General features: G+C 41.7%; 1 protein-coding gene and 1 non-coding gene across 5 annotated transcripts in view; both read left to right on the plus strand.

The window, feature by feature from the left end:
* GPC3 (glypican 3) overlaps positions 1-24,216 on the plus strand; it is a 460,363-nt gene that overhangs the window by 189,299 nt on the left and 246,848 nt on the right. The window lies entirely within an intron of this gene.
* On the plus strand, positions 21,427-21,498 carry TRNAR-GCG (transfer RNA arginine (anticodon GCG)). Its single transcript has one exon. It is a non-coding gene; the product is annotated as a tRNA-Arg (tRNA).

The raw sequence follows: 24,216 nt of genomic DNA on the forward strand, positions 1-24,216 counted from the left end.
ACCTTGACCAGGCATTGCAACATGAATTTGGAATTGGGACCATGTGTGACCCTTATCCATTTATTTAATATTTAATCCTAGCAAAGCATAAGCAGACTCTCTTCCTTTGTAGTTTTTCATGGCTATGACCACTTTATGTGAATTACCACAAGGGGAGAACATGGTTCCTGACAGGCAGATAAAGGATAGTGTTTCTGAAGGACATTTTTCCTGAGGAATAGAACAACTTTTTGAATGTTCCTTGCTTCTTTTGATTATATCAGTTGTTTTCTGGTTGGAATAATCATATCTGTCTTAACTACTAAGGTTTTAAAAACATTCTATGATCCACACATTAGCTTATTTTCAGTTGGCAGATTTTAGGCTGAAGGCAGTGTTCTGTTGACTCTTGAATCAGAGCTTGATTCAGGTAGATAGTTATCGAATGCCCCTTTGTGTGTCAGGCTCTGAGGTAAATACTGAGACACAAAGATGAGAGAGACAAAGCCCCTAGCCTCTCAGGGTTCACAGTCCAATGGGGTAGACTAAGAGATAAATAGTTTCCGTGTATCGTGATATACTCAGATGGAGGTATGCAAAAATGTGCGACTGGAGCAAGTACGAAGATATTGTTTCTGCCTCTTAGAACTTGTTTGCCTACTTGCTAGTCACCAAATTTTTACATATTCCTTAAACTAGACTAGGAAGCCAGTAGCATCTTCTGCTGCTTAGTAGCCAACCTTCTGTCCTATGGAAGGACATTTACAGTGGATATGCTTTTGCGCTCAGATATATTTAGGCTCCGAGATACCTGAGGCCACTGTGGAGGCAGGTTTCCAACCCCAATTCAGGGTAGTTGGTTTTGGCCTTTTCCACAAGGTTGAGAAGGAACAGACAATAAGTGGAAGCAGGAGGAGGGGAAAAAATGGGGAAAGCTGGAGAAATACTGGGAGGAAGGAGTAGAAAAAATAAGGCAGCAGGAATGGTACACTCCTCCTGTCCCTCAAACCTAGGTGCCTTCAAGGCTAGAAAGGTTACTGACCCGGGTGTAGACTCTGTGTATTTTCGGTAAGCTATATTTAGCTGTCTGCTCCTCCAGCTCCTTCTTCGCAACTTTCACACAAAGGAGGCCTCCTTTGTGCTTAGGGACATTCTCAAGCACTTAGGTTTTTTCCCTGGAATTCACAGGCCCTGCTCTGTTCTGTGTTTTATTGCTTTCAGCTTACTTCCTGTTCTTTTGATTAAAAACTAAAGCCTCTGTAGAAATGATAAGAAGTTTAAAAATGGAGCAGACACCAAGCAGTGCTTACTGGTGTCCACGCCCTGTCCAGGTGCCGTGAATCTAGGGCAGCTGGGGTAAAAACGCTAAGTGGAACCAGCTTTCTGCACATATCTTGTGCATAGGAAAAAAGAGTGCTTTTGAAAAGGCTTTGCTTTTTTGAATTTTCTGTGGAGTTATTTATGTAAGTTTAGAGCTGTTTATTTTTTTTCTTTCATTCTGCTGTGTCGTATGTAGATGGAGGAGAAGTCTGCTATGTTAGCTTGGTTTAAATGATGCTAAAGGGGATACGTTTGCTGACACTATCAGGGGGCCGTCTGAAAATGATCACCTCCGACAGTCCAAGATGGACCAGCTCTTTCTTTTTACCTCCTGAGGGTTGAAACACTCTCAACTTTATTAACAGGAATTTGTAGGGACAAGCCTGCTAAGCTTATCTAGTTCCAAATGAATACCTTAATTCATCAAACGCTTACAGCGAGGCTCTGCAGGTTTATAGAAGAAACACCATACAGAAGCCTCTCAGAGGTCCCAGGCAGTGATGTAGTTCTGAAGCTAGAGATTATTGGTTTGCCACACAAATATATAGAGGTTGTTAGTATTTTGAGCAGACTGCAGTTGGTGGCCTGAGGGGTTGTGTGTGACACTGGAGTCCATAAAAGGATGTACCCAGGGAGTAGAATTTGGATATTGTGGGTTTGGTGAATTAGGGGGAAAATATGAAGAAAATCTGTTTAGGCGTAAGACTTGGACTATATTTACTAAGAGCATCAAACCTGTTATTTCACAGGAAGGAATGGTTAAAATTAAATATGTACATTATAGGCGCTAAGAATTCAAAACCAATAGAATATGACATCACAATCGAAATTCACATATTGAATGGTTTTCGATTTTCATTAAGGCCTTAAATTTCATAATAGAAATTATGTACATATGCCCATACGTATTAACTGTAATAAGGTTTTCTTTATATATATTTTCATACGTACCTTTAATATTGTAGCCGAGTGCTCAATTTTTGGATTTAATTATACTCTTTAAAAAAAGAAGCCCCAGTTTATAATGGGTACAGTATTTTAATTAAAGTGCACTTTTAGCAAGTCACAATGATAAATTTCTTGGAGAGGCAAATAATCAGCTTGTAATGTCAGCTTACTTTGATGCCAGGAGTTGGCTTTTTTTCTGGGTGAGGGGGAACTCGGGATGAGTGTAAACCAAAAGATTATCATTATCATTTTATTACATTACTCTAATTAAAGAGAACACATCAAAAAGAAGATTGCATTTGGCAGCCCTTTACATAATGGGCTTTTGTTACAAGGAAACGTGGCTCCCTCTCCTAGTGTGTATAGAGCAACCCGGGACGCTTCTGGCAGCTGGCCATGGAGTCCGTCCTGGCTTTGGCAAGAACAGATGGTTTTGGGGTCTGTTGTTCACGTTTGAGTTCCATGTTACCAATTTTGAATGAAGTCTTTACTGAACCCTTTGTCCTGCAGTCTACAGCTCCTCACGTCAGGGGGCAGTTAGGCGCCGTTCCTGACATGCCAATTGAACGCCGGAGTCCTGCCATTTCTTCTGAACTTGGATTCTCCCTGCCTCTGGCCCTCTGCTGGATGAAAGCAGCAAGTGTGGGTCTACTGCCCCCCGGTGTCCAGCTCGGAGAGATGCCGGACAGCCCTGCTCTGAGCTCTAGGAACCCAGGGGAAACAAATGCCTGAGCTGTCTCTCTGGCTCTTGGGAGCAGATGTGGAGGTGCCTGCTTGACTACCAAATTCTTATCAGGACATGCAGATGCCATGGTCTGTAGACTTTCTACTTTGACAAGGACCTTGCATTCATCCATTTCACCGCTTTAATTGTCCCACTCTATACACATTTATTGAGCATCTACTATGCTTTTAATTTTTAATTCAACAGATACTTTTGGCACCTACTGTGTGATAGGCACTGTGCCCTGAAGCTAGGGCTCTAGCTGTGGAAGGGAGGCAGTGATAAAGAAAAATCTCTGCCTTAATAGAACTCAAATTCTATTGGCAGGTGAGGAGGTGGAGGGCAAGGAGACAGCAAACAAGGAAATGTGTAAATAAGGCAATTGAAAATTTGTGCCAAGTGCTATTATGGTGTAAAGGTAAGGCAGACTCAAGTAAAAGAGTGAGGTAGGTGGTGATGAGATGTCAGAAAAGCCTTTCCAATGAAGTAGTATTTGAAAGGAGAGCTGAATGAAGTGTGAGAACACACCATTGTGAGGGTGCTAGGGAATGGAGGCCAGAGAGGGGAAGAGACTAGCCTAAAGACACAGCTTTTTCCACAGCAGAAGTATGACTAGAATACATGTGTTCCCTGACTCCAAAGCAATGATCTTATCTCTGTGCTGCATCCAGATAAAATAAGTGGGGAAAATCGTTACTGAGCTTCTATATATTGAGAGGACACCTGGCTTATAAGGAGAGACACAAACATGAGTTAAAAGTTAAGAGAGAGGCTAAATCTCTAAGTGTGTGTGTCTGGCAGGTATCCTTGGCATAGAAAAGTGTGCAGTTACCTGCATGAATGGCAGTCTTGCTGCTCAAATATCTCGTTGTAATCCTGTGGTGCCTGAGAGTAGCCAGGTGAGTGCTAGGTGGCCTGTGTGTCTTAGAGGAAGGGCTTCCAGGGTAGATACAACACTAGTTCGTTTGCTGTCTCTCCCGCCACCTCCTAACCATCCCCTCCCCCCAGCAGAATGGCTGCTCCTTGTATTCTCCTCGAGTGCTTGTTGGAAGAGAGGGGCTGTCTCTGCTTGCTTTAAAAGGCGCCAAGTCAGGAGAACTCTGTAGAGGATAAGTCTCTCTTATTCACAAAATGGCGGGGGTGATGCTCAAAGGTCATCAGATTCAGAGAAAGGGTCAAAGCACTAATGAAGTGGAACCCTCATCCACATGGCAGTCTAGTCACTTAGGATGGACGGAGGAGACACTGCCTTTGTTGAGAGCCTGCCCTATGTGCACTTTCTGGCATAACCTTGGCCCTTCCTGCTTTTTATGACTTAACTCCCACTCCTTTCATGGGGTTATCCATACTGTGTGTTTTGACTTTGGATCTTTCTTTAGAAGAAACAGCCTCCTGTTCTCATTTCTTTTTACATAACGATTCAAAGATTGGAAGGGAGTATTTTCCTAGTTGACCTTTAAAGTTTGGTTTTCATCTCTTTAAAATCTATTATCATATGTAGCTATGATGTCATATCTGACAGCCTAATTGTGGACATGCCTTTGAACATACCAATAGGCATGTAGTATAAGGGTGTAGCAAGTGACCAGCTTAACCTTTATTTACCTATGCTTTTTCTGCTGCCAAAGGGAATTTTTTTTTTAAGTGAGCATTTTTGGAGTAAAGAAATTTCTAGCAGAAAACATGTCCTTTTGAAAGATAAGCATGTTTCATCTCCTATAATAACATAGCCTTTTATGTCCCCCACCTCCAACTTGGAGAATGACACATGAAAATTAAAGAAGAAGAGTTTGAAATGAAATGTGATGAATATAATTGGAGGTTGCTTTTAGAATGGTCAGTTCAGTTCAGTCACTCAGTCGTGTCCGACTCTTTGCGACCCTGTGAATCACAGCACGCCAGGCCTCCCTGTCCATCACCAACTCCCGGAGTTCACTCAAACTCACGTCCATCGAGTCAGTGATGCCATCCAGCCATCTCATCCTCTGTCGTCCCCTTCTCCTCCTGCCCCCAATCCCTCCCAGCATCAGAGTTTTTTCCAATGAGTCAACTCTTCACATGAGGTGGCCAAAGTACTGGAGTTTCAGCTTTAGCATCATTCCTTCCAAAGAAATCCCAGGGCTGATCTCCTTCAGAATGGACTGGTTGGATCTCCTTGGAGTCCAAGGGACTCTCAAAAGCCTTCTCCAACACCACAGTTCAAAAGCATCAATTCTTGGGCGCTCAGCCTTCTTCACAGTCCAACTCTCACATCCATAATGGTCAGTGTGAGTGTAATCAATCTCCTGAGGAAATGATCGGCCCCTCTTCCCAGGGAGAGATGCTTCTTGTGGCTGGTAGGAGAGGAACAGGTTCTTTCTTTGCCTCTGACGCTTGCTAAAATCCAGGACTTCTTTGCTGCACATACCTCTTTCTTGGGGCTTTATCATTCATTTTCATTCTCTCTCCCCCTCTTCCTTCTTTTTCTCTCTCATAAATCAGCTGGTGTGTGTGTGTGTGTGTGTGTGTGTGTGTGTGTGTGTGTATGTGTGTATGGCTGATCCCCACGTTCTCTATGTAATCCAGCCAATTGACTCCTAATTTATCAGTTAATTACTAATACTGCACTGATTACCCTAGACTTCTCCCAGTCCTGTCTGGGGAGGAATCTGCCCTCATTGACCTCATTTCATTGTATCTCTTGCATCAGCATTGTTTTGGAAATAAGTAATTGCCTTGGGGAGCTTAAATAAAAGCCATAGTTAAGCAGGAGTTCCCCCAAGCTTTTAGCTGACTGAGAATATTTCCCTTTGGGAAATTCTTCCAAGTGCGCTCTGGTCTCATTTACAACTTTATTTGGTAAAGTTGAAGAATAGCAAAATGATCCATTTATGTTTTTTCAAATGATAATAGCTTGTATTTGCAGGGTCCTTTAAAAGCATTTCTGTATTTGTTTCATTTTTCTCCTGTAACAACCCTGTGAAGGATATAGCATCATCCTGTTTGATGGTGAGGCAGCAAGGTGTAGTTGAAAGCCTTTCAGACTCAGAATCAAAGGACCTGGTCTCGGTTGGCCGTCCATGGAGGTGACAGGTGTCCCCTGAAGACTCTGAAAATAGGTTGTTCTCTGATAATTAAACTTTAAACAAGATGCAATAGATCAAAGCAGAGAGGTGTCACCGGAAGGTATTAACATTGTTAAAGAAGTGATATGTCAAGGAGAACAGAGGCTGGAGAGAGTAATTGAGGGCATTCTGCAGAGCCTGTCTAGTTCTAAGGGCCAGTTCCTGTAGCAGGTTTATTTTCATTGCGGAGACGGTTCATTAGATTACAAAGACCTGATACCACTGAACGTGATTTCACTGACTCATCTGGTAATGATTCCGACTCACTAATCAACCCTCTGATTATAATTCATCTTTTCATGTAGCTTGTCAGTGGAGATATGGCCAGGAATATGAGAATCTAGTCTCCCTAGTAGTAATAATTCATATTGCAAATGAATACTTAGGCATTCTGGTTGCATATGCCAGTTACTTGGGATCTTTCTTAGCATGAGTCAGGTGAACACTGGGACACTGACAAAATAAAATTTGTCAAAATGAAGCCTCTTCGCAGTGGTTGCCTTTCCCTGATGACACCCTTCATTATTACTATGCACATATTCTTTTGACCATCTAGGGATTTTTTGTATTTATAGATTGTACAAACTTGAGCAAGTCATTCCTCTGCTCTGAACTTGGTTTCAAATCGGGAAAGGAGTATGTCAAGGCTGTATATTGTCACCCTGCTTATTTAACTTATATGCAGAGTATCATGAGAAATGCTGGACTGGATGAAACACAAGCTGGAATCAAGATTTCCGGGAGAAATATCAATAACCTTACATATGCAGATGACACCAGCCTTAGGGCAGAAAGCAAAGAAGAACTAAAGAGCCTCCTGATGAAGGTGAAAGAGGAGAATAAAAATGTTGGCTTAAAACCCAACATTCAGAAAACTAAGATCATGGCATCCGGTCCCATCACTTCATGGCAAATAGATGGGGAAACAGTAGAAACAGTGACAGACTTTATTTTCTTGGGCTCCCAAATCATTGCAGATGGTGATTGCAGCCATGAAATTAAAAGATGCTTGCTACTTGGAAGGAAAGTTATGACCAACCTAGACAGCATATTCAGAGAAGGCAATGGCACCCCACTCCAGTACTTTTTCCTAGAACATCCCATGGACGGAGGAGCCTGGTAGGCTACAGTCCATGGGGTCACTAGAGTCGGACACGACTGAGCGACTTCCCTTTCACTTTTTACTTTCATGCATTGGAGAAGGAAATGGCAAGCCACTCCAGTGTTCTTGCCTGGAGAATCCCAGGGACGGGGAAGCCTGGTGGGCTGCCGTCTGTGGGGTCTCACAGAGTCGGACACGACTGAAGCAACTTAGCAGCAGTAGCAGCAGCAGACATCATATTAAAAAGCAGAGACATTACTTTGCCAACAAAGGTCTGTCTATCAAAGCTCTGATTTTTCCAGTAGTTATGTGTGGATGTGAAAGTTGGACTATAGAGAAAGCTGAGCACTGAAGAATTGATGCTTTTGAACTGTGGTGTTGGAGAAGACTCTTGAGAGTCCCTTGGACAGCAAGGAGATCCAACCAGTCCATTCTAAAGGAGATCAGTCCTGAGCATTCATTGGAAGGACTGGTGCTGAAGCTGAAACGCCAATACTTTGGCCACCTGATGCGAAGAACTAACTCATTTGAAAAGACGCTGATGCTGGGAAAGATTGAAGGCAGGAAGAGAAGCAGACGACAGAAAATGAGATGGTTGGAGGGCATCACCGACTCTGGACATGAGTTTGAGTAAACTCTGGGAGTTGATGATGGACAGGGAGGCCTGGCGTGCTGCAGTCAATGGAGTCACAAAGAGTCGGACATGACTGAGTGACTGAACTGAACTGAGCCTTGGTGTCTGCATTTTTTGAGTGCTTTGGAAACTGAAGAAATGTAAGGTAGTAGTAGAATGATGAAGAGGAAGGAAGAAAGCAGGTTTGAGATTTGGCATCAGAGGTAATTTACCTGCATATATATGGAATCTAGAAAGATAGTAGTGATGAACCTATTTGTGGGGCAGGGATAGAGATGCAGACATAGAAAACAGACTTGTGGACACAACGGTGTAAGGGTGGGAGGAACTGAGAGAGTAGCATGGAAACATATATGTCACCGTATGCAAAATAGATAGCCAGTCAGAATTTGCTGTATGATGTGGAGCTCAAACCCCGTGTTCTGTGACAACCTAGAGGGGTGGGATGGGGTGGGATGTGGGAGGGAGGTTCCAGAGGGAGGGGACATATGTATACCTATGACTGATTCATGTTTGTGTATGGCAGAAACCAGCACAACATTGTAAAGCAATTTTCTTCTAACTAAAGAAGAAAAAGGTAATTTGCCTAACATCACATACCTAGCTGACAGCAGCCATAAGTAGCATATGACCCTCACTGTATTCTAGGCACACAGGAGCAAGAGATGGGGACAGAAGCCAGATTTAGGATAGGCTAGGCTAGAATCCCACGGACAGAGGAGCCTGTCAGGCTCCAGTCCATGGGGTCGCAAAGCATCGGACACAACTGTAGTGACTTAGCACACACACAGCAGGGTAGGATAGGACAGGGTAGGGTAGATATAAGTTGTGAAGCAGGGGACTGGCCTTCTACATGGCATTTAGGCTTCTCCCACTCTGTTTAGTCCACCTTGTTCCAAACTTCTTTGTGCTGGAGGGAAATGGTTAACTGAATTCTCAGGGGTTCTTCACCACTTGTTCAGTGTTCTTTCTGTTTAAAATCAAAGCCTGATTGCTGTAAGAACTAAAGACCAGATTTTTTTTTTCCAGAAAAAAATTCCAAAAAGTTAGTTTCATACAGCCATTCACTCTGCCATGGGACCCTCAGAACCTAGCTAGAATCCAGGAGTGTTTCTTTTAGATGGTTTTGCTGAGAGGAAAATATATACATTCCAATATCAGGTTATTGATACACAGTTGTATCCTAATCCTCATTCCTTTGATACTGATAAATGTTGGTAGCTCCAGTCTGTTCTTCCTGGGTGTAATTTGATGAGGTTCGGGTAGTTGTGGACCAAAGATTCAGTTGAACCTAGTTCTTAAGGATTATAGGAAATCCTATAGACATGGAATTCTGTTGGGAACCCACTGCTTTGTGATTATATTCTATTGCTATAAACAGCATTAAGCATCAAGTTATTGCTCATTAAACCTGACGTAGTTAAATAATCAGTACAGGTAGAGACCTATGGTAATTCCCTTGTTTTTGTCCACCTACCAGATGGACTGTGTATACAGTTATAAACTATTCGACTTGGAACTTTTATTAGTGAAGATACATGCTTAATTGTGTTTAAAAATCCTGTTGGAATTTCACACATACTTTGTAAAATATGTATTCTTTATTTTGACAGGATTGTGTTTAAAGGAGTCTTTTGATGATAGACATTTATCTTTTCTAGATCTTTTGTCCCTGGCGATTTGCTGTAACTTTTATAAGTCAGAGGGCTTATTGATCTATAGATTTTATATTATGCTGTGCATGAATAGCTATTGCTATATTACTGGAGAAACTGACTGCTGTATAGTCTGGGTGAAACATATTGATTTTCATGGACTGTAGTATTCTTCACAGAAAGAACATGTTGAATTTTAATTTCCTGAGAATGTCAACTTGCCTTGCCTGTCAAGAAATTAATCTGAGGCTAGTGTTTACTGGTGTGATAGCAGTCTTTTACTTGCTCTGACATCATGTCATCTTATTACATCAATATCTTTTATAGGCATTGCCAATCCTTGTATTCAGAATCTCATCTTTCCTTTTAATGGAAGGTAAGTAACCAGTGAATACAAAAACCTGTACCTGGCACATAATAGGCATTTAATTTGAGATATTTAATGAGATATTGCAAATACCTGCTCTAGTACCAAGTTATCTATATCTATATTCACATCTATCTGTCTAGCTATCTGTTTCTCATTTAGTCCTCAAAAAGAATCCTGTGAGGTAGATCCTACTCTTTCTTTTTCACAGGTGAAAAACTGAGGCTCAGAGAGGTCATTAAAGCTTGCCCATAGTCACACAGCAGAGAATACATAAAAAGTGGTGGAGCTGTGGTTTGGACCTGGTTTACCTGGTTTTGGAGTCTACTTGGCTATCCTACTTCCTACAAACAGACTGGGACTGACTTGGAGATATTCACATCTACCCTGTCTCTGACAAATCGCAAAATAAGACCCTCCCACTTTCGGAAAGAGAACGATACCTGGTGGGAAGGGCTGTGCTCAGGCAGTGCTGTCTGTCAACACCTGTCCGCATCCAGAAGTAAAGGCCCTAAGGGAAGTTTCTCGCAAGGAAATTCTCAGGCTGGTTTGTTCAAAGACGTAAATTTTAAATGGAACCACCTCAACATTTCCTACTGATTTATTGTTTCCTGAAGGGGAAAATCCAATGGTTACTTAAGAAACAAAATAAAAGTCAAAAACCCTTATGCAAAAAGGAATGATTGTCCAGAAGAGGCAAATCCATGCAGACAGAAAGAATAGGGCTTGCCAGGGCTGGGGGTGGGGAGAAGGGGAAGGAGAAGTGACTCCCAATGTGTCCAAGGTTTCTTTTTGGAGTGGTTAAAATGTTTTGGAATCAGGTGGCAGTGATGGTTATACATCTTTGTGAATATACCAAAACCCACAGAATTGTATACTTTAAAGTGGTGAATTTTATATTATGGGAATTATATCTCAGTATTATTTTTAAAAAGGAAACGGAACATCTGCTTAGAACATCCCCTAAGTGTTCATAGTGCTCTGAGATGCCTTTTTGTGGCCTATGACTTTTGATCAAAGATCAGTGAGTAACTTTAAAATCAGCTCTGCCCAGGGGCTTGTCAGCATGGACTCCTAGTTACCAGTAAAGATTTTTAACTCTGATTACAGTTTTCCTATGAAAATCAGAGTGCCAGATTGGGTCCCTGACCCTCTGCAGGATATCCAGGTAAAGGCTGTGTTTTTCTCCTTAGGAAAAAAATGTGAATAGAGATTTTTAACTCTGATTACAATTTTCCTATGAAAATCAGAGTGCCAGATTGGGTCCCTGACCCTCTGCAGGATATCCAGGTAAAGGCTGTGTTTTTCTCCTTAGGAAAAAATGTGAATAGTTAAAGTGTAACTTCCCCAAATAACTTGATTTATCTTAAAGTGCAGCAATTTGCTACACGTGCGGTTTTCAGAAAGCACTAATCAATTCCAGGTCAGAATCAGTTAAAGCGCTCCACAAATTGATAGTGAGGTCTTAAAAAGGCTCAGCAGCTTTGGAACGTTAAATTTACTTGCTGTAAATTTGGAATAAGAACATAAAGAATCACTTTCCAGCAAGATGATGAAAATTCATCATGTACATTATGTGTTTCTTCAGAAGCACACTACATTAATTTTCCAGCTCAAATAAGTGGAGGAAGTAAGGTTTCTTGTTACTAAAAAGTTGCTGTGATGTTTAGAGAGGCAGACCAATTCCATTAATGAATCCAATCTGCTCTGACTTGTGATACTGCCTAAAGTGTCCTAAAAACCCTAATGTTGATAAATGTCATACAAACCAGTATTAGGCTTTTTCCCCTTAAAACAAGACTGAGAAGGCCTTAGTCTTAACTTAGTTTTGTTTCCCAAGGATCCGAATGCTTACAGTCAGCTCTTGATTATCCAGGCCAATCGTGGAGAGCAGGGGCATGGCTCCTCTGAAAATCTCTCTTTGCCTTTGGTGTATGTATTAGCCCTCATTTGACTCTGAGGGCTGCCTAAGAATGAAAGAAGGCGGAAAATTTTTAAAAAGTCCCGCTAGTCAGCATCTCTCCTCAAAACCCTCTTCAGACATCTGTCCCACTCTAGGCTATGCTGAAGAATTATGGCATCCCCACTCAGCCCAGAGGGGTCTTCTCCTAGCTAGATGAAAATCATGAAGTTTTCATGTTTAAAAGGCCTCCTGCTTCGTTGCTGGCCCACAGAGAGAAGTGAAAAGAAGAGCAAGGCAACATCAGCCGTTCTTTCATCTGCTTTGCTTAACTTTGTTAATAAACATGTGAAAGCAAGGTAATCTACCCTAGGATACCCAAGATTTGCTTTCTTATCTTTGTTGGCCTGTCAAACACAGCTTTCCATCTCATCTTAAAGCACCCCCAAAAGCTTTGCAAATCTACGCTGTGGTCTAGAACTGCTTCACAGCTCCTAAGATGCAGTCTCTGTTGTTGTGAATGATGGCAGCTATTAAATAAATCCTGGAGATGCTGCCCTGAAACTCAGATCAGGAAAGGCTCATTGTACCTTGCCTTCATGTGGTCCCAGCACCTCCAACTGTAGGATCCCTGGCTCTCTGTGGCCCCTATCTGCTTGGATTCTCCTGACCAAGCTGAGTAGTACCTTGACACGTCTTTTTTGCCTGATGTCTGCTGCGGTGGCACAGGTCTCTTGGTCCCCTCCTTGCCTACTGATTCTGTGACATCTGCCAGACTTCTCTGGTGGCTCAGTCAATAAAAAATCTCCCTGCAATGCAGGAGACCACCTGCAGTGTAGGAGACCTGGGTTCAATCCCTGCGTGGAGGAGATCCCCTAGAGGAGGAAATAGCAACCCACTCCAATATTGTTGCTTGGAAAATCCCATGGACAGAGGAGCCTGGCAGGCTACAGTTTGTGGGGTTGCAAGAGTCGAACACGACTTAGTAACTAAACCACCACCAGGCTCTGCAGGCCCAGCAAACTCTGAGGGCTGGCCTCTGCTAACCCATCTCTTTGCTGTCTGGGTTGAAAGCTTTGGCAGCCAGTTTGCATAGATGTGTAACACCTATTCTTGTGACAGATCTCTGTTACCATGGGAACTAGGCACAGGAAGTCCATATACCAGACATCCAGTCTGAATTTCTGTGGTCATTTCTTAGTTGTTAGTGCTAATGGAGGGAAGCAGGGGCATTGGTGATCTGATTGAGTGGATGATCCCAAATTCATTTGTGTTTGATGTTGGAATGGACATGCACAGTCCATCAGCAGCCATGGATAAGCAGACTACTCTGAGTCTGACTAGGACTTCCATCCTCTAGTAAGATGCTAGCAGAGTATAGAGAAGAAGAAATGGGGAAAGGGGATGGAGCAAGAGGGAGAGAGAGAGGATGGGGCGGCATGTGGAATAGGAAATGTGAAGAGATGTACTCAGAGAAGGAGTATGTCTATGAGTTAAAGCAGGTGGAGTTCTGAGAGCTTCCCAAGGTAACTGGCTGGCTCTGCTGGGCTCTCCTTTTCCTTTTGTTCACTAACCAGCAACCTCAGGTTTGCATTTCTATCATGGTTTCAAGCGTGATTGCTCTTAACAACTGCTTCTCAGAAAGAGAGCCACCTTTTTATTATACTTTCCATAGAGATGAAATTTAGCAAGTGGTGGTAATTACGGTTAGGTCCCCAGCCCCTAGCAGAGAGTATGAGCTTGCAGGGTTCGTGTATGTACCATGATGTTGCTTTGGGGCTGGGCCAGGGGCTTAGGGCTAATACTCTGTCTCGCACAGAAAAGATGGAAGGGAAGGTCTGCCCTTTCAGTAAGTAGGATCCCTATGGTGACTTTTGGGGCTTCTCTGGTAGCTCAGCTGGTAAAGAATCCACCTGCAATGCAGGAGACCCTGGTTCGATTCCTGAGTCAGGAAGATCCACTAGAGAAGGGCTAGGCCACCCACTCCAGTATTCTTTGGCTTCCCTGGTGGCTCAGACAGTAAAGAATCCACCTGCAATGTGGGAAACCTGGGTTCAATCCCTGGGTTGGGAAGGTCCCCTGGAGAACGGCATGGCAACCCACTCTAGTATTCTTGTCTGGAGAATCCCCATGGACAGAGGTGCCTGGCGGGCTACAGTCCATGGGGTCGCAAAGAGTCAGACACGACTGAGCGACTAAGCACAGCACATGATGGCTTATAGGGCTGTCTCTTCTTACAGCAGTTCCTATTTTGGGAATGAGCTCTCTGATGAATCTCTAGTTTGCATGATTCATGGAGGTCTTTGCAAATGACAGTGCTTCTGACTCAAAAGGAGTTCTTAATTTCTGTCCTCAGAAGTGCGTGTAACATTAAAGCCCCAGGAAGCCTAAATAAACTGTTGATGACATGGCAGAGGTTGGATTTCACACCGGGCAAGGTCCTTCTGGACGAGACTCACATCTGATTCTCTTTGGGGCATGTGGCACCCATAGTACAGTGCAGGCCCTCACTGTACCTGGGAGCAGAAGCCAAACAAGCCTGGCCTCGGCCAGCTCCTCACTACCAAGCTGCCTCTTCCCCACTTTCCTGTGGCATACTTACACCTAGTTTGTGCTTCATCAGCCTTGTCCAAAGAGTTTCAGAAGAGAAGTCTACTCTAACGTATCACTTCCTCCAAGCAATCTAGAGTTCGCCTTTGCAAATAGGAGTCCGCTAGTAAAGAAAAGGGTGCAAGTTATTATTTTCTCAGTTTGTTGGAAAAGTGTTTTATTGGTCTCCTGTCATCCTGGCCTTAGAGTCATTTCATGGAGTCCCCAGTTGCCTCATTTTGAGCTGTGACACCTGGCCCAGCTTTAGCCTCTATGATCCTGGCAGTATACCCAGCCGGCTGTGACAGTTGCCATCTGGCCTGGCCTTTCACTCCTCTTACATCAGGATTGACTCATGTGGCAGGAAAACATCCCCGTTACCTTTTTGTGGATGAGGCATGCCAGTGGATTTACTTCTGTTGTGAAGGAAATGAGACCGAGAGAGATTTCCTTCCAGCCTATATTGCCAGAGAACATCACTGTGAGGCACTTGAGAAAGAAAATATCGAGCTACCTTTGTAGATGCAGAGGATCGATTCAGAGAGAAAATAATTTAAAAAAAATACAGAATTAAAAAGAAACACAATGTAAGGCTGTAATTGGAGGAGGAAATGCAATATCGCTCATACCGAGAATATCGTTTCTGTAATAATTTTCAATAAGTCAGTGTGAACATTGTAATTCTACTGGGATTTGAGATATGAGAAAAATGAAGTAAATATTCGGAATGAGCCATTATGGAGAAAGGTCCCTGATGAGTTGCTATTCACTATGACTATACTATAATGATGCTAACACAGAAATCCTTTGGAGCCTCCTTTTTGAAAGTTTTATTGAAGTACTGCAGTTCATTGTTCTCTATCCCTTTTGGGGTAACAACACCCCAGGTAGACTGTGAGGGGTTTGATCAAGGTGGTGATGTTGCCTATCGATCACTCTTTAAATCTCTGGCAACAGAACCTACTTGTTTCCCAGGCGAAGGACCACATTTCTGAAGGGTGGCTATCACTAAGACCACAGTTCCAGTGTTGCAGAAGCAAGTTGGTCGGTAATTATATGTTCTTATATAGATTGCTTTCAGAGATAGGTAATTATTGTGAAACTGACCAGCTGGAACTTACAGTTAGCTCAGGTCTAGACTTCCCAGGCTACCAGCAACCACCTGTCTTTCAGACAGGGTAATCTTGGACATACATTGTTTCTCTTTAATATTATAAAACAGAAAAGCAATGAAAACGAGATATGAGTGAACCCTTTAGAAAAAAGAATCTGTTATTAAAACAAAGTACAAAAGGATATATTGTATCTTTTAAAAAGCTTCCTTGTGGAGGGACAGGTAAGAAAAGGAATTGCTCTGAAACAGTTGTGGCAGGGTTAAAGAGAAATGAACTTTACTATTGAATAGTGAGAAAGCTATAAACTGCTCTTTTAGCCTGCAAATAGCTTTCCCTTTTTCCTTTCCCACTTTTATAACTCAGAAAAATGTATTGACCCTCCATAGCTTGTAAGATCAAACCTAAACTCAAGCGTGGTGCCTAGGTCCCTTCTCAACCTGGCTTCCGTCTGCTTTCAGCCTCCTCTTCCATATAGTCTCCATACCCACCTCATTTCATCTATCTATATGACATTTATACAGAGGCGCCATGTACAAGACATCGCTAGGTTCGTTGTGATCTAACACACATCATTTTACTTCAGTGGGGGCTTTATTAGTTTACCATGCATCCAACATGAGCTCCATTAAAATATTATGAGGTGCTATGTGCCTGGGCTGGGATTGTAGCAAAATAACCTGGAGGAAAAAAAGGAGTCTCGGATGTGGTGGGAAAGGGAAGAGTTGAAACGATGAGGGAGTTTGAAAAAAGACCATTGAATAACAAAAATGATGGGTATGATCTACCTCCTGTTTTTAATTTTTAGTGATTTTTTTCCAAACTCCTATGAACTCATCTAAAATTATGCACGATGAAATTGGCTAAGCCAATGAAACATTGCATAGTTACATGAAAATGTGCATATGAAATAATGCTATTAATAATACTTAACATTGAGTATTAGTATATTATGTGCCAGGCACTGTTGTAAGCATGTTTATAAATATTTTATCTTGTAACCCTCAGAACAACCTTCTGAGGGTAGGCACTATTATTTTCCCAATCTTACAGGTAGAGAATCCAATAATGAAAGTTTGAGTGACTGACTGAAGGTCACCCATCTAGCCTGTAGCGGAGTCAGGATTTGAAAGTACCTGTATTCTGGCTCCAGAGTTCATGCTTTTAACTACTATAATACATCTGTCTCTAAATGGAAAAGAACTTCAAAAAGTATATAAATATATTTATGCACATATAGATACATTGACAAAGATAATTCAAATAAATAGATTTAAAATTAGACTCATTCTCTGGTTGTTGTTGTCCCATTGCATCCGACTCTTTGCTACCCCATGGACTGCAGCACGCCAGGTTTCTCTGTCCTTCACCATCTTCCGGAGCTTGCTCAAACTCTTGTCCGTTGAGTCGATGATGCCATCCAACCATCTCATCCTCTGTCCCTTCTCCTCCTGCCCTCAATCTTTCCCAGCATCAGTGTCTTTTCCAGTGAGTCAGTTCTTCACATCAGGTGGTCAAAGTATTGGAGCTTCAGCTTCAGCGTCAGTCCTTCTAATGAATGTTCAGGATTTATTTCCTTTAGGATTACTGGTGAAGAAGTTTAAATTCATAAGAAAAGGAAAAGAGTAAGAATGGTTTAGTGTCAGAGAGGTCAAGAGAAAGCAGTTTAGGAAGGAGGATATCAACAGGTTCAAATGTCAACTGAATTAGTAATTAACTGATTAACTTAATAACTTTAAGTAAGTCACTTAGCTTCCTTTGTAATTGTTTTCTTATCGTTAAAAATTGCTGTTGCCTTACAGCTATGTTTAGAAGATTATTGAGATAATGTTAAAAAAGTCTTTGTTGTTTCCTTAGATAATAAAGACTTTTTTGAAATACCCCCACACTATTGTAAGCCATGTCCTAACAGATAAAGCTAACGGCAGATTATGTGTGAATTTTCCAAGTCTTGTGCAGTAGTCTGAGGTGTTTTATGGGCTTCTCTGGTTTCTCATTGGTAAAGAATCTGCCTGCAGATGCAAGAGACACGGGTTCAATCCCTGGGTTGGGAAGATCCTTTGGAGAAGGAAATGGCCACCCACTCTAGTATTCTTGCCTGGGAAATCCCCTGAACAGAGGAGTCTGGGGAACAACAAACAGTCCATGGGGGTCGCAAAAGAATTGGACATGTCTTAGCGACTGAACAACAACAAAAGTGTTTTATGTCCTTCAGTTCTAGTTGAAATGTCTTGATATTCGAAGGCAGTAAAAGCAAGCATATTCCTAGTTTGGTATCTTGTAGAAAAACCAGTTGATTGATTGTCTAATTTTTCATTGTTAGCATTCATTATGCACAGCGTGAACCATCCATGATGTCTAGTTGACGTCCTTTGATTTCTCATTCATCTGTTTACTCACTCATCCATTCATTTAGCAAACACACATTGGGAACTAGGCTTCCCTGGTGGCTCAGTGCTAAAGACTCTGCCTGCCAGTGCAAGAGCTGCAGGAGACTGTGGGTTCGATCCGTGGGTCGAGAAGATCCCCTGGAGAAAGAAATGGCAACCCACTCCAGTATTCTTGCCTGGAATATCCCATGGACAGAGGAGCCTGGCAGGTTTAGTCCATGGGGTTGCAAAGAGCTGGCCATGATTGAACAACTAAACAACGAAATTGGGAGCCTCTTATGTAACCAGAATCTATCTAGGTGCTGTAGTTAAGATGAATGAGACACACAGTTCTTGCCCTTAGAGCACTCATATGGAGAGATAGGTTTGTAAGTGTAGACTGTCATTACACCTTAGTGAGTATGCTTTAATATAAGGAGTACACATGATATACTCTGGGTGCACGGAAGAGAGAGAGAGACTAAGATAGGCAGGCTTGTTCTTTCTTTTTTTTAATTTAGTTTTTTATTGAAGGGTAATTGCTTTATAGAATTTTGTTGTTTTCTGTCAAACCTCAATATGAATCAGCCATAGGTATACGTATATCCCCTACCTTTTGAACCTCACTCCCATCTCTTGCCCCATCCTACCCTTCTAGACTGATACAGAGCCCCTGTTTGAATTTCCTGAGGCAGGCTTGTTCTTATTCAGTTGCTAACTCGTGTCCAAATCTTTGCAACCCCATGGACTGCAGCATGCCAGGCTTCCCTGTCCTTTACGATCTCCTGGAATTTGCTCAAATTCATGTTCATTGAGTTGGTGATGCCATCGAACCATGTCATCCTTTGTCACCCCCTTCTCCTGCCCTTAATCCTTCCCAGCATCGGGGTCTTTTCCAATGAGTTGGCTCTTTGCATCAGGTGGCCAAAGTATTGGAGCTTCAGCTTCAGCATCAGTCCTTCCAATGAATATTCAAGGTTGATTTCCTTTAGAATTGACTGGTTTGATCTCCTTGCTGTCCAGGCTGTTGATTCTTTTTCATTAAATTGAAAGTTTGTATAATCTTTCTCTCTTTCCAGGTGACCAAAATAGCAATAAGTTGAGAAGTAGAGAAGATAACTAAAATTTCTTAATCGTAGCAAATACACGCACAGCACAGACTTGCAGACTCTAAGGCCCTGTACTTTTGTAGGCAATTGCCATACACGTGTTCCACCACCTTTATTACATTTGGATCTAGGTAAACTCATAGCCAAATACTTTTGGTGTCAGCTCTGATCACATATATAAGCCCAGTGCCTTTGTCACATCTTTATATAACTCTCCCACCTGCTATTTCTTGAATCACCCATGAGCCCTATTCTCTCATATTCAAACCAAGCTTTCAGAGGCCGTCAGGCAGTCCCAGGTAAAGAAAACAATCTGGTATTTCCAGTTGAGTCTTACATGTCTTTGGCTACTATATTTAACTAAGTTTGAAGTGATTTTTTACATTTTTACCAAGTGGGAGATCATGATAATGCTGTAATAGACTTTATGGTCATCTGACTCAGGCCCAAAGTAGTTGATTATTACCTTAAATTCTCAGTTGTTTGTATTATCAAATAATCACACTATTGGTTCTATTAATGTCATCCCACCCCAGTACTCTTGCCTGGAAAATCCCATGGGCGGAGGAGCCTGGTGGGCTGCAGTCCATGGGGTCGTGAAGAGTCGGACATGACTGAGCGACTTCACTTTAACTTTTCACTTTCCTGCATTGGAGAAGCAAATGGCACCCCACTCCAGTGTTCTTGCCTGGAGGATCCCAGGGACAGGGGAGCCTGGTGGGCTGCCGTCTATGGGGTCGCACAGAGTCGGACACGACTGAAGCGACTTAGCAGCAGCAGCAGATAAGAGTTCATTACTAATTTTGTTTCCAAAATATTTATCTACAATGGAAAAATTTCTTTGTGTAAGTCTCTTCTCTTTTTTCTCTTCTTTTAAAACTTTTATTTGGTGGAAAATTGTCTTACAATTTTGTGTTCATTTCTGCTGTATGGCAACGTGAATAAATCATAATTTTGCATATATATCCCTTCCCTCTTGAGCATCCCACCCCTCTAAGTCATCACAGGGCACCAGGCTGGGCTCCCTGTGTTACTCAGCAACTTCCCACTAACTATTTCTTTTGCACAGGATAGTGTATGTATGTCAATGTACTTCCTCAGTTTGTCCTGCCTTCTCCTTCCTCTGCTTTTTCCACAAGTCTGTTCTCTGCTAGGTTCATCGGTACCATTTTTCTAGATTCAATGTACATGTGTTAATAGAAGATACTTGTTTTTCTCTTTCTGACTTAACTTCACTCTGTATAAGAGGCTCTAGGTTCATCCACCTCACTATAAGTGACTCAAATTTGTTCCTTTTATGGCTGAGTAATATTCCATTGTATAAATGCACCACAACTTCTTTATCCAGTCATCTGTCAGTGGACATCTAGGTTGCTTCCATATCTTGCCTATTGTAAATATTACTGCAATGAACACTGGTGTACGTCTGTCTTTTCGAATTGTGATTTTCTTAGGACATGTGCCCAGTAGTCAGATTACTGGGTCATATGGTAGATTTATTTATTTCTAGTTTTTTAAGGAATCTCCATACTGTTCTCCATACTGGCTGTAACAGTTTACATTCCCACCAATGGTGTAGGAGGGTATCCTTTGCTCCACATCCTTTCCAGAATTTATTGTTTGTAAATTTTTTGATGATGGCCATTCTGACCAGTGTGAGGTGATGCCTCACTGTGGTTTTGTTTTGCATCTCTCTAATAATGAGCAATGTTGAGCATCTTTTCAAGTGTTTATTGGCCATCTGTATGTCTTCTTTAGAGAAATGTCTATTTAGGTCTTATGCACATTTTTTTGTTTTGTTTTGTTTTGTTTTCCTTCATATTGAGCTGTTTGAACTGTTTATATATTTTAGAGATAAACCCTTAGTTGGGTCATCTGAAAATTATTTTCTCCCATTCTGAGGGTTGTCTTTGTCTTGTTTATAGTTTCCTTTGCTGTGCAAAAGCTTTTGAATTTTATTAGGTCTCATTTATTTATTTTTGTTTTTATATTCATTAAACTAGGAGGTGAGTCAGAGAGAATCTTGCTGTGATTTATGTCAAAGAGTGTAATGCAGATGTTTTCCTCTAAGAGTTTTATAGTTTCTGGCCTTACATTTAAGTCTTTAATCCATTTTGAGTTTATTTTTTTATGTGATATTAGGAATTGTTGTAATTTCATTCTTTTACACATAGCTTTCCTGTTTTCCCAGCACCACTTATTAAGGCTGTCTTTTCTCCATTGTTTATTCTTGCCTCCTTTGTCAAAGATTAGGTGCCCATATGTGCATGGGTTTATCTCTGGGCTTTCTATCTTGTTCCATTGGTCTATATTTCTGTTTTTGTGCCAGTAACATACTGTCTTGATGACTGTAGCTTTGTCATATAGTCTGAAGTCAGGGAGGTTGATTCCTCTAGCTCCATTTTTCTTTCTCAAGCTTGCTTTGGCTATTTGGGATCTTTTGTGTTTGCATATAAATTGTGAAATTTTTTGTTCTAGTTCTGTGAAAGATGCCTTTGGTAATTTGATAGGGCTTCCCTGTTGGCTCAGATGGTAAAGCGTCTGCCTGCGATGCAGGAGACCCAGGTTCGGTCCCTGGGTTGGGAAGATCCTCTGGAGAAGGAAATGGCAATACACTCCAGTAGTCTTGCCTGGAAAATTCCATGGATGGAGGAGCCTGGTGGGCTACAGTCCATGGGGTCACAAAGAGTTGGACACTACTGAACGACTTCACTTTTCAATGAATCTCTAGGTTGCTTTGGGCAGTATAGTCATTTTGAAAATATTAATTCTTCCAATCCAATAACATGGTATCTCACCATCTGTTTGTGTCATCTTTGATTTCTTTCATCAGTGTCATAGTTTTCTGCATACAGGTCTTTTGTCTCTTTAGGTAGGTTTACTCCTAAATATTTTTTTCTTTTTGTTGCAATTGTGAATTGGATCGTTTCCTTAATTTCTCTTTCTGATTTTTCATTGTTAGTGCATTGGAATGCAAGGCATTTCTGTGTATTAATTTTATATCCTGCAACTTTACTAAATTCACTGATTAGCTCTAGTAGTGTTTTGGTGGCATTTTTAGTGTTAGGTTGTGTGTGTAAGTTATTAAACTGTAAGCTAAACTGGAAGCAACTAAAGCCTAAGGCTGTCTGAAGGGCTACAGTTCTTTCTTTGCTAGTGCTTCTTTTCCATTTTGCTTTTGGCTGTTTGGTTCTCATCCTATTGTCTTTATAAAGAAGGGGTAATAGGTAGATTAGATAGCTCATGTAATCATTCTCATATAATTCTCTAGTGCTCCAATGCAATGCTCAAACTCAACATTCTCTCCTGTTTGTGACCCATTTAAGTTTTGTGGAGGAGAAATCATAAATATTCAGGAGTCAATATGTGTCACCACGAGATGGCTGTCTTCAATGGTGTGCAACCCTTTTAAAAGGGTTTTCAGAGAGTTTTGAGAGGGCTTTGAGAGACTGCAGCAATGAAATTAAAAGACACTTACTCCTTGGAAAGTTATGACCAACCTAGATAGCATATTCAAAAGCAGAGACATTACTTTGCCAACAAAGGTCCGTCTAGTCAAGGCTATGGTTTTTCCAGTGGTCATGTATGGATGTGAGAGTTGGACTATAAAGAAAGCTGAGTGCCGAAGAATTGATGCTTTTGAACTATAGTGTTGGAGAAGACTCTTGAGAGTCCCTTGGACTGCAAGGAGATCTAACCAGTCCATCCTAAAAGAGATCAGTCCTGAATATTCATTGGAAGGACTGATGCTGTAGCTGAAACTCCAATACTTAGGCCACCTGATGCAAAGAGCTGACTCATTTGAAAAGACCCTGATTCTGGGAAAGATTGAAGGCGGGAGGAGAAGGGGCTGACAGAGGATGAGATGGCTGGATGGCATCACCGACTCAATGGACATGAGTTTGAGTGAACTCCGGGAGTTGGTGATGGACAGGGAGGCCTGGCGTGCTGTGGTCCATGGGGTCACAAAGAGTTGGACATGACTGAGCGACTGAACTGAACTGAGAGAGTTTAGCTGATAGGCCACTCTGTATTCTTTACAAACAAGTTTTTTGTGGTCATGGACATTATAACTAGCTCTTATGCAAGATAGTTTCAAATGCTTCTCCCTGCAGGAGAGACAGAAGTATGATAGAAAGAACAAAAGACTGGAACTGATGAGCTTTGGGTTTTTTAGTAGCTTCTAAGTTTCCTCATCTGTGAAATGACAGGCTTGATAGTCAGTAGGCCCAGACCTATTTCTATACCAGACTTACCTTGGGAACTTGTTAAAATGTGGATTCTTGAGACCAATGCCTAGAAACTCAGAGTTTATACATTTGTAGTAGGGCCTACAACAAGCACCCTGGGGGATTCTGGTATCATAGATTTCCAGACCAAAAATGTCCAGGAGACACTGAATTTGATGTAAGCAGAACTGATAAGAGGATCCTTATATTAATATTTTCACACTAAGCTTTTGTTTTCTGGAATTAGAGTTCTCGGTGTCAGGCCTAACTAGAATATATTGGTGAGGTTGTGGGTTCAGCCAATGTGCTGGAGTCAGGGTTGATTTCTAACCTGGGAAGGGGAGGTGAGCACTATGATGCCATGATTTCAGGTCAAGAAATTGGCCTCCAAGGGTCTGGAGCAGATAGGAAAAAATGAAGAGGAGTAGAAGCCAAACTTTTACAGGAGTTGGTCGATTTGGAATGCAAGTAATTCCTGGATCAAGAGGGGTAGAGACCAAGGGAGAAGTAGAGATAGAGAAGGTGAGACTGGAGAATAAAATCTCAATTTTTAGAATGGCTGATGCTCCATGCATTAGTAAAGGAAGGCTGTGACTGTCTACTTTTTGCACTAATTTTGGAGTATACTCATTGCTATAATGCTGTATGAGGATGTGCGCAGGCAAGTGCATGGACTGTGAGTGGAACAGAAATGTTTTTTACATAATAAGGTATTAGAGATGCACCTGGCTCAGTATTCTTCTGTGCTTTGGACTATCACTGTAGGGGTTGAGAAAAATGACCAGAAGGGGATGATTGTCAGACAGTGTGAGCGGAGATAGAAAGATGAAGGTGGATCAGAAGGAGCCTGAGATGTTCAGCTCAAATGATCCAGAGAGATTTGATAACACAGAATAATGAGGAACAATGAAGGGTTCATGGCATTAGTAAATTTAAAGGACATGTTGATTTTCTATGTATAAAACAATGATATGAATAGGTAGATTTTGCTACTCCAGTTGAAAACTCAGAGAATAAAAGGATTATACAGTTGTTTGCCTTAATACTGGCGGTAGAACACTCTGGATCTCTGCAT

This window comes from Bos grunniens, chromosome X (genome assembly GCF_055505025.1).
Source record: "Bos grunniens cultivar Pamir isolate PY7600 chromosome X, Bosgru_T2T1.0, whole genome shotgun sequence".
Classification (NCBI taxonomy): domain Eukaryota; kingdom Metazoa; phylum Chordata; class Mammalia; order Artiodactyla; family Bovidae; genus Bos; species Bos grunniens.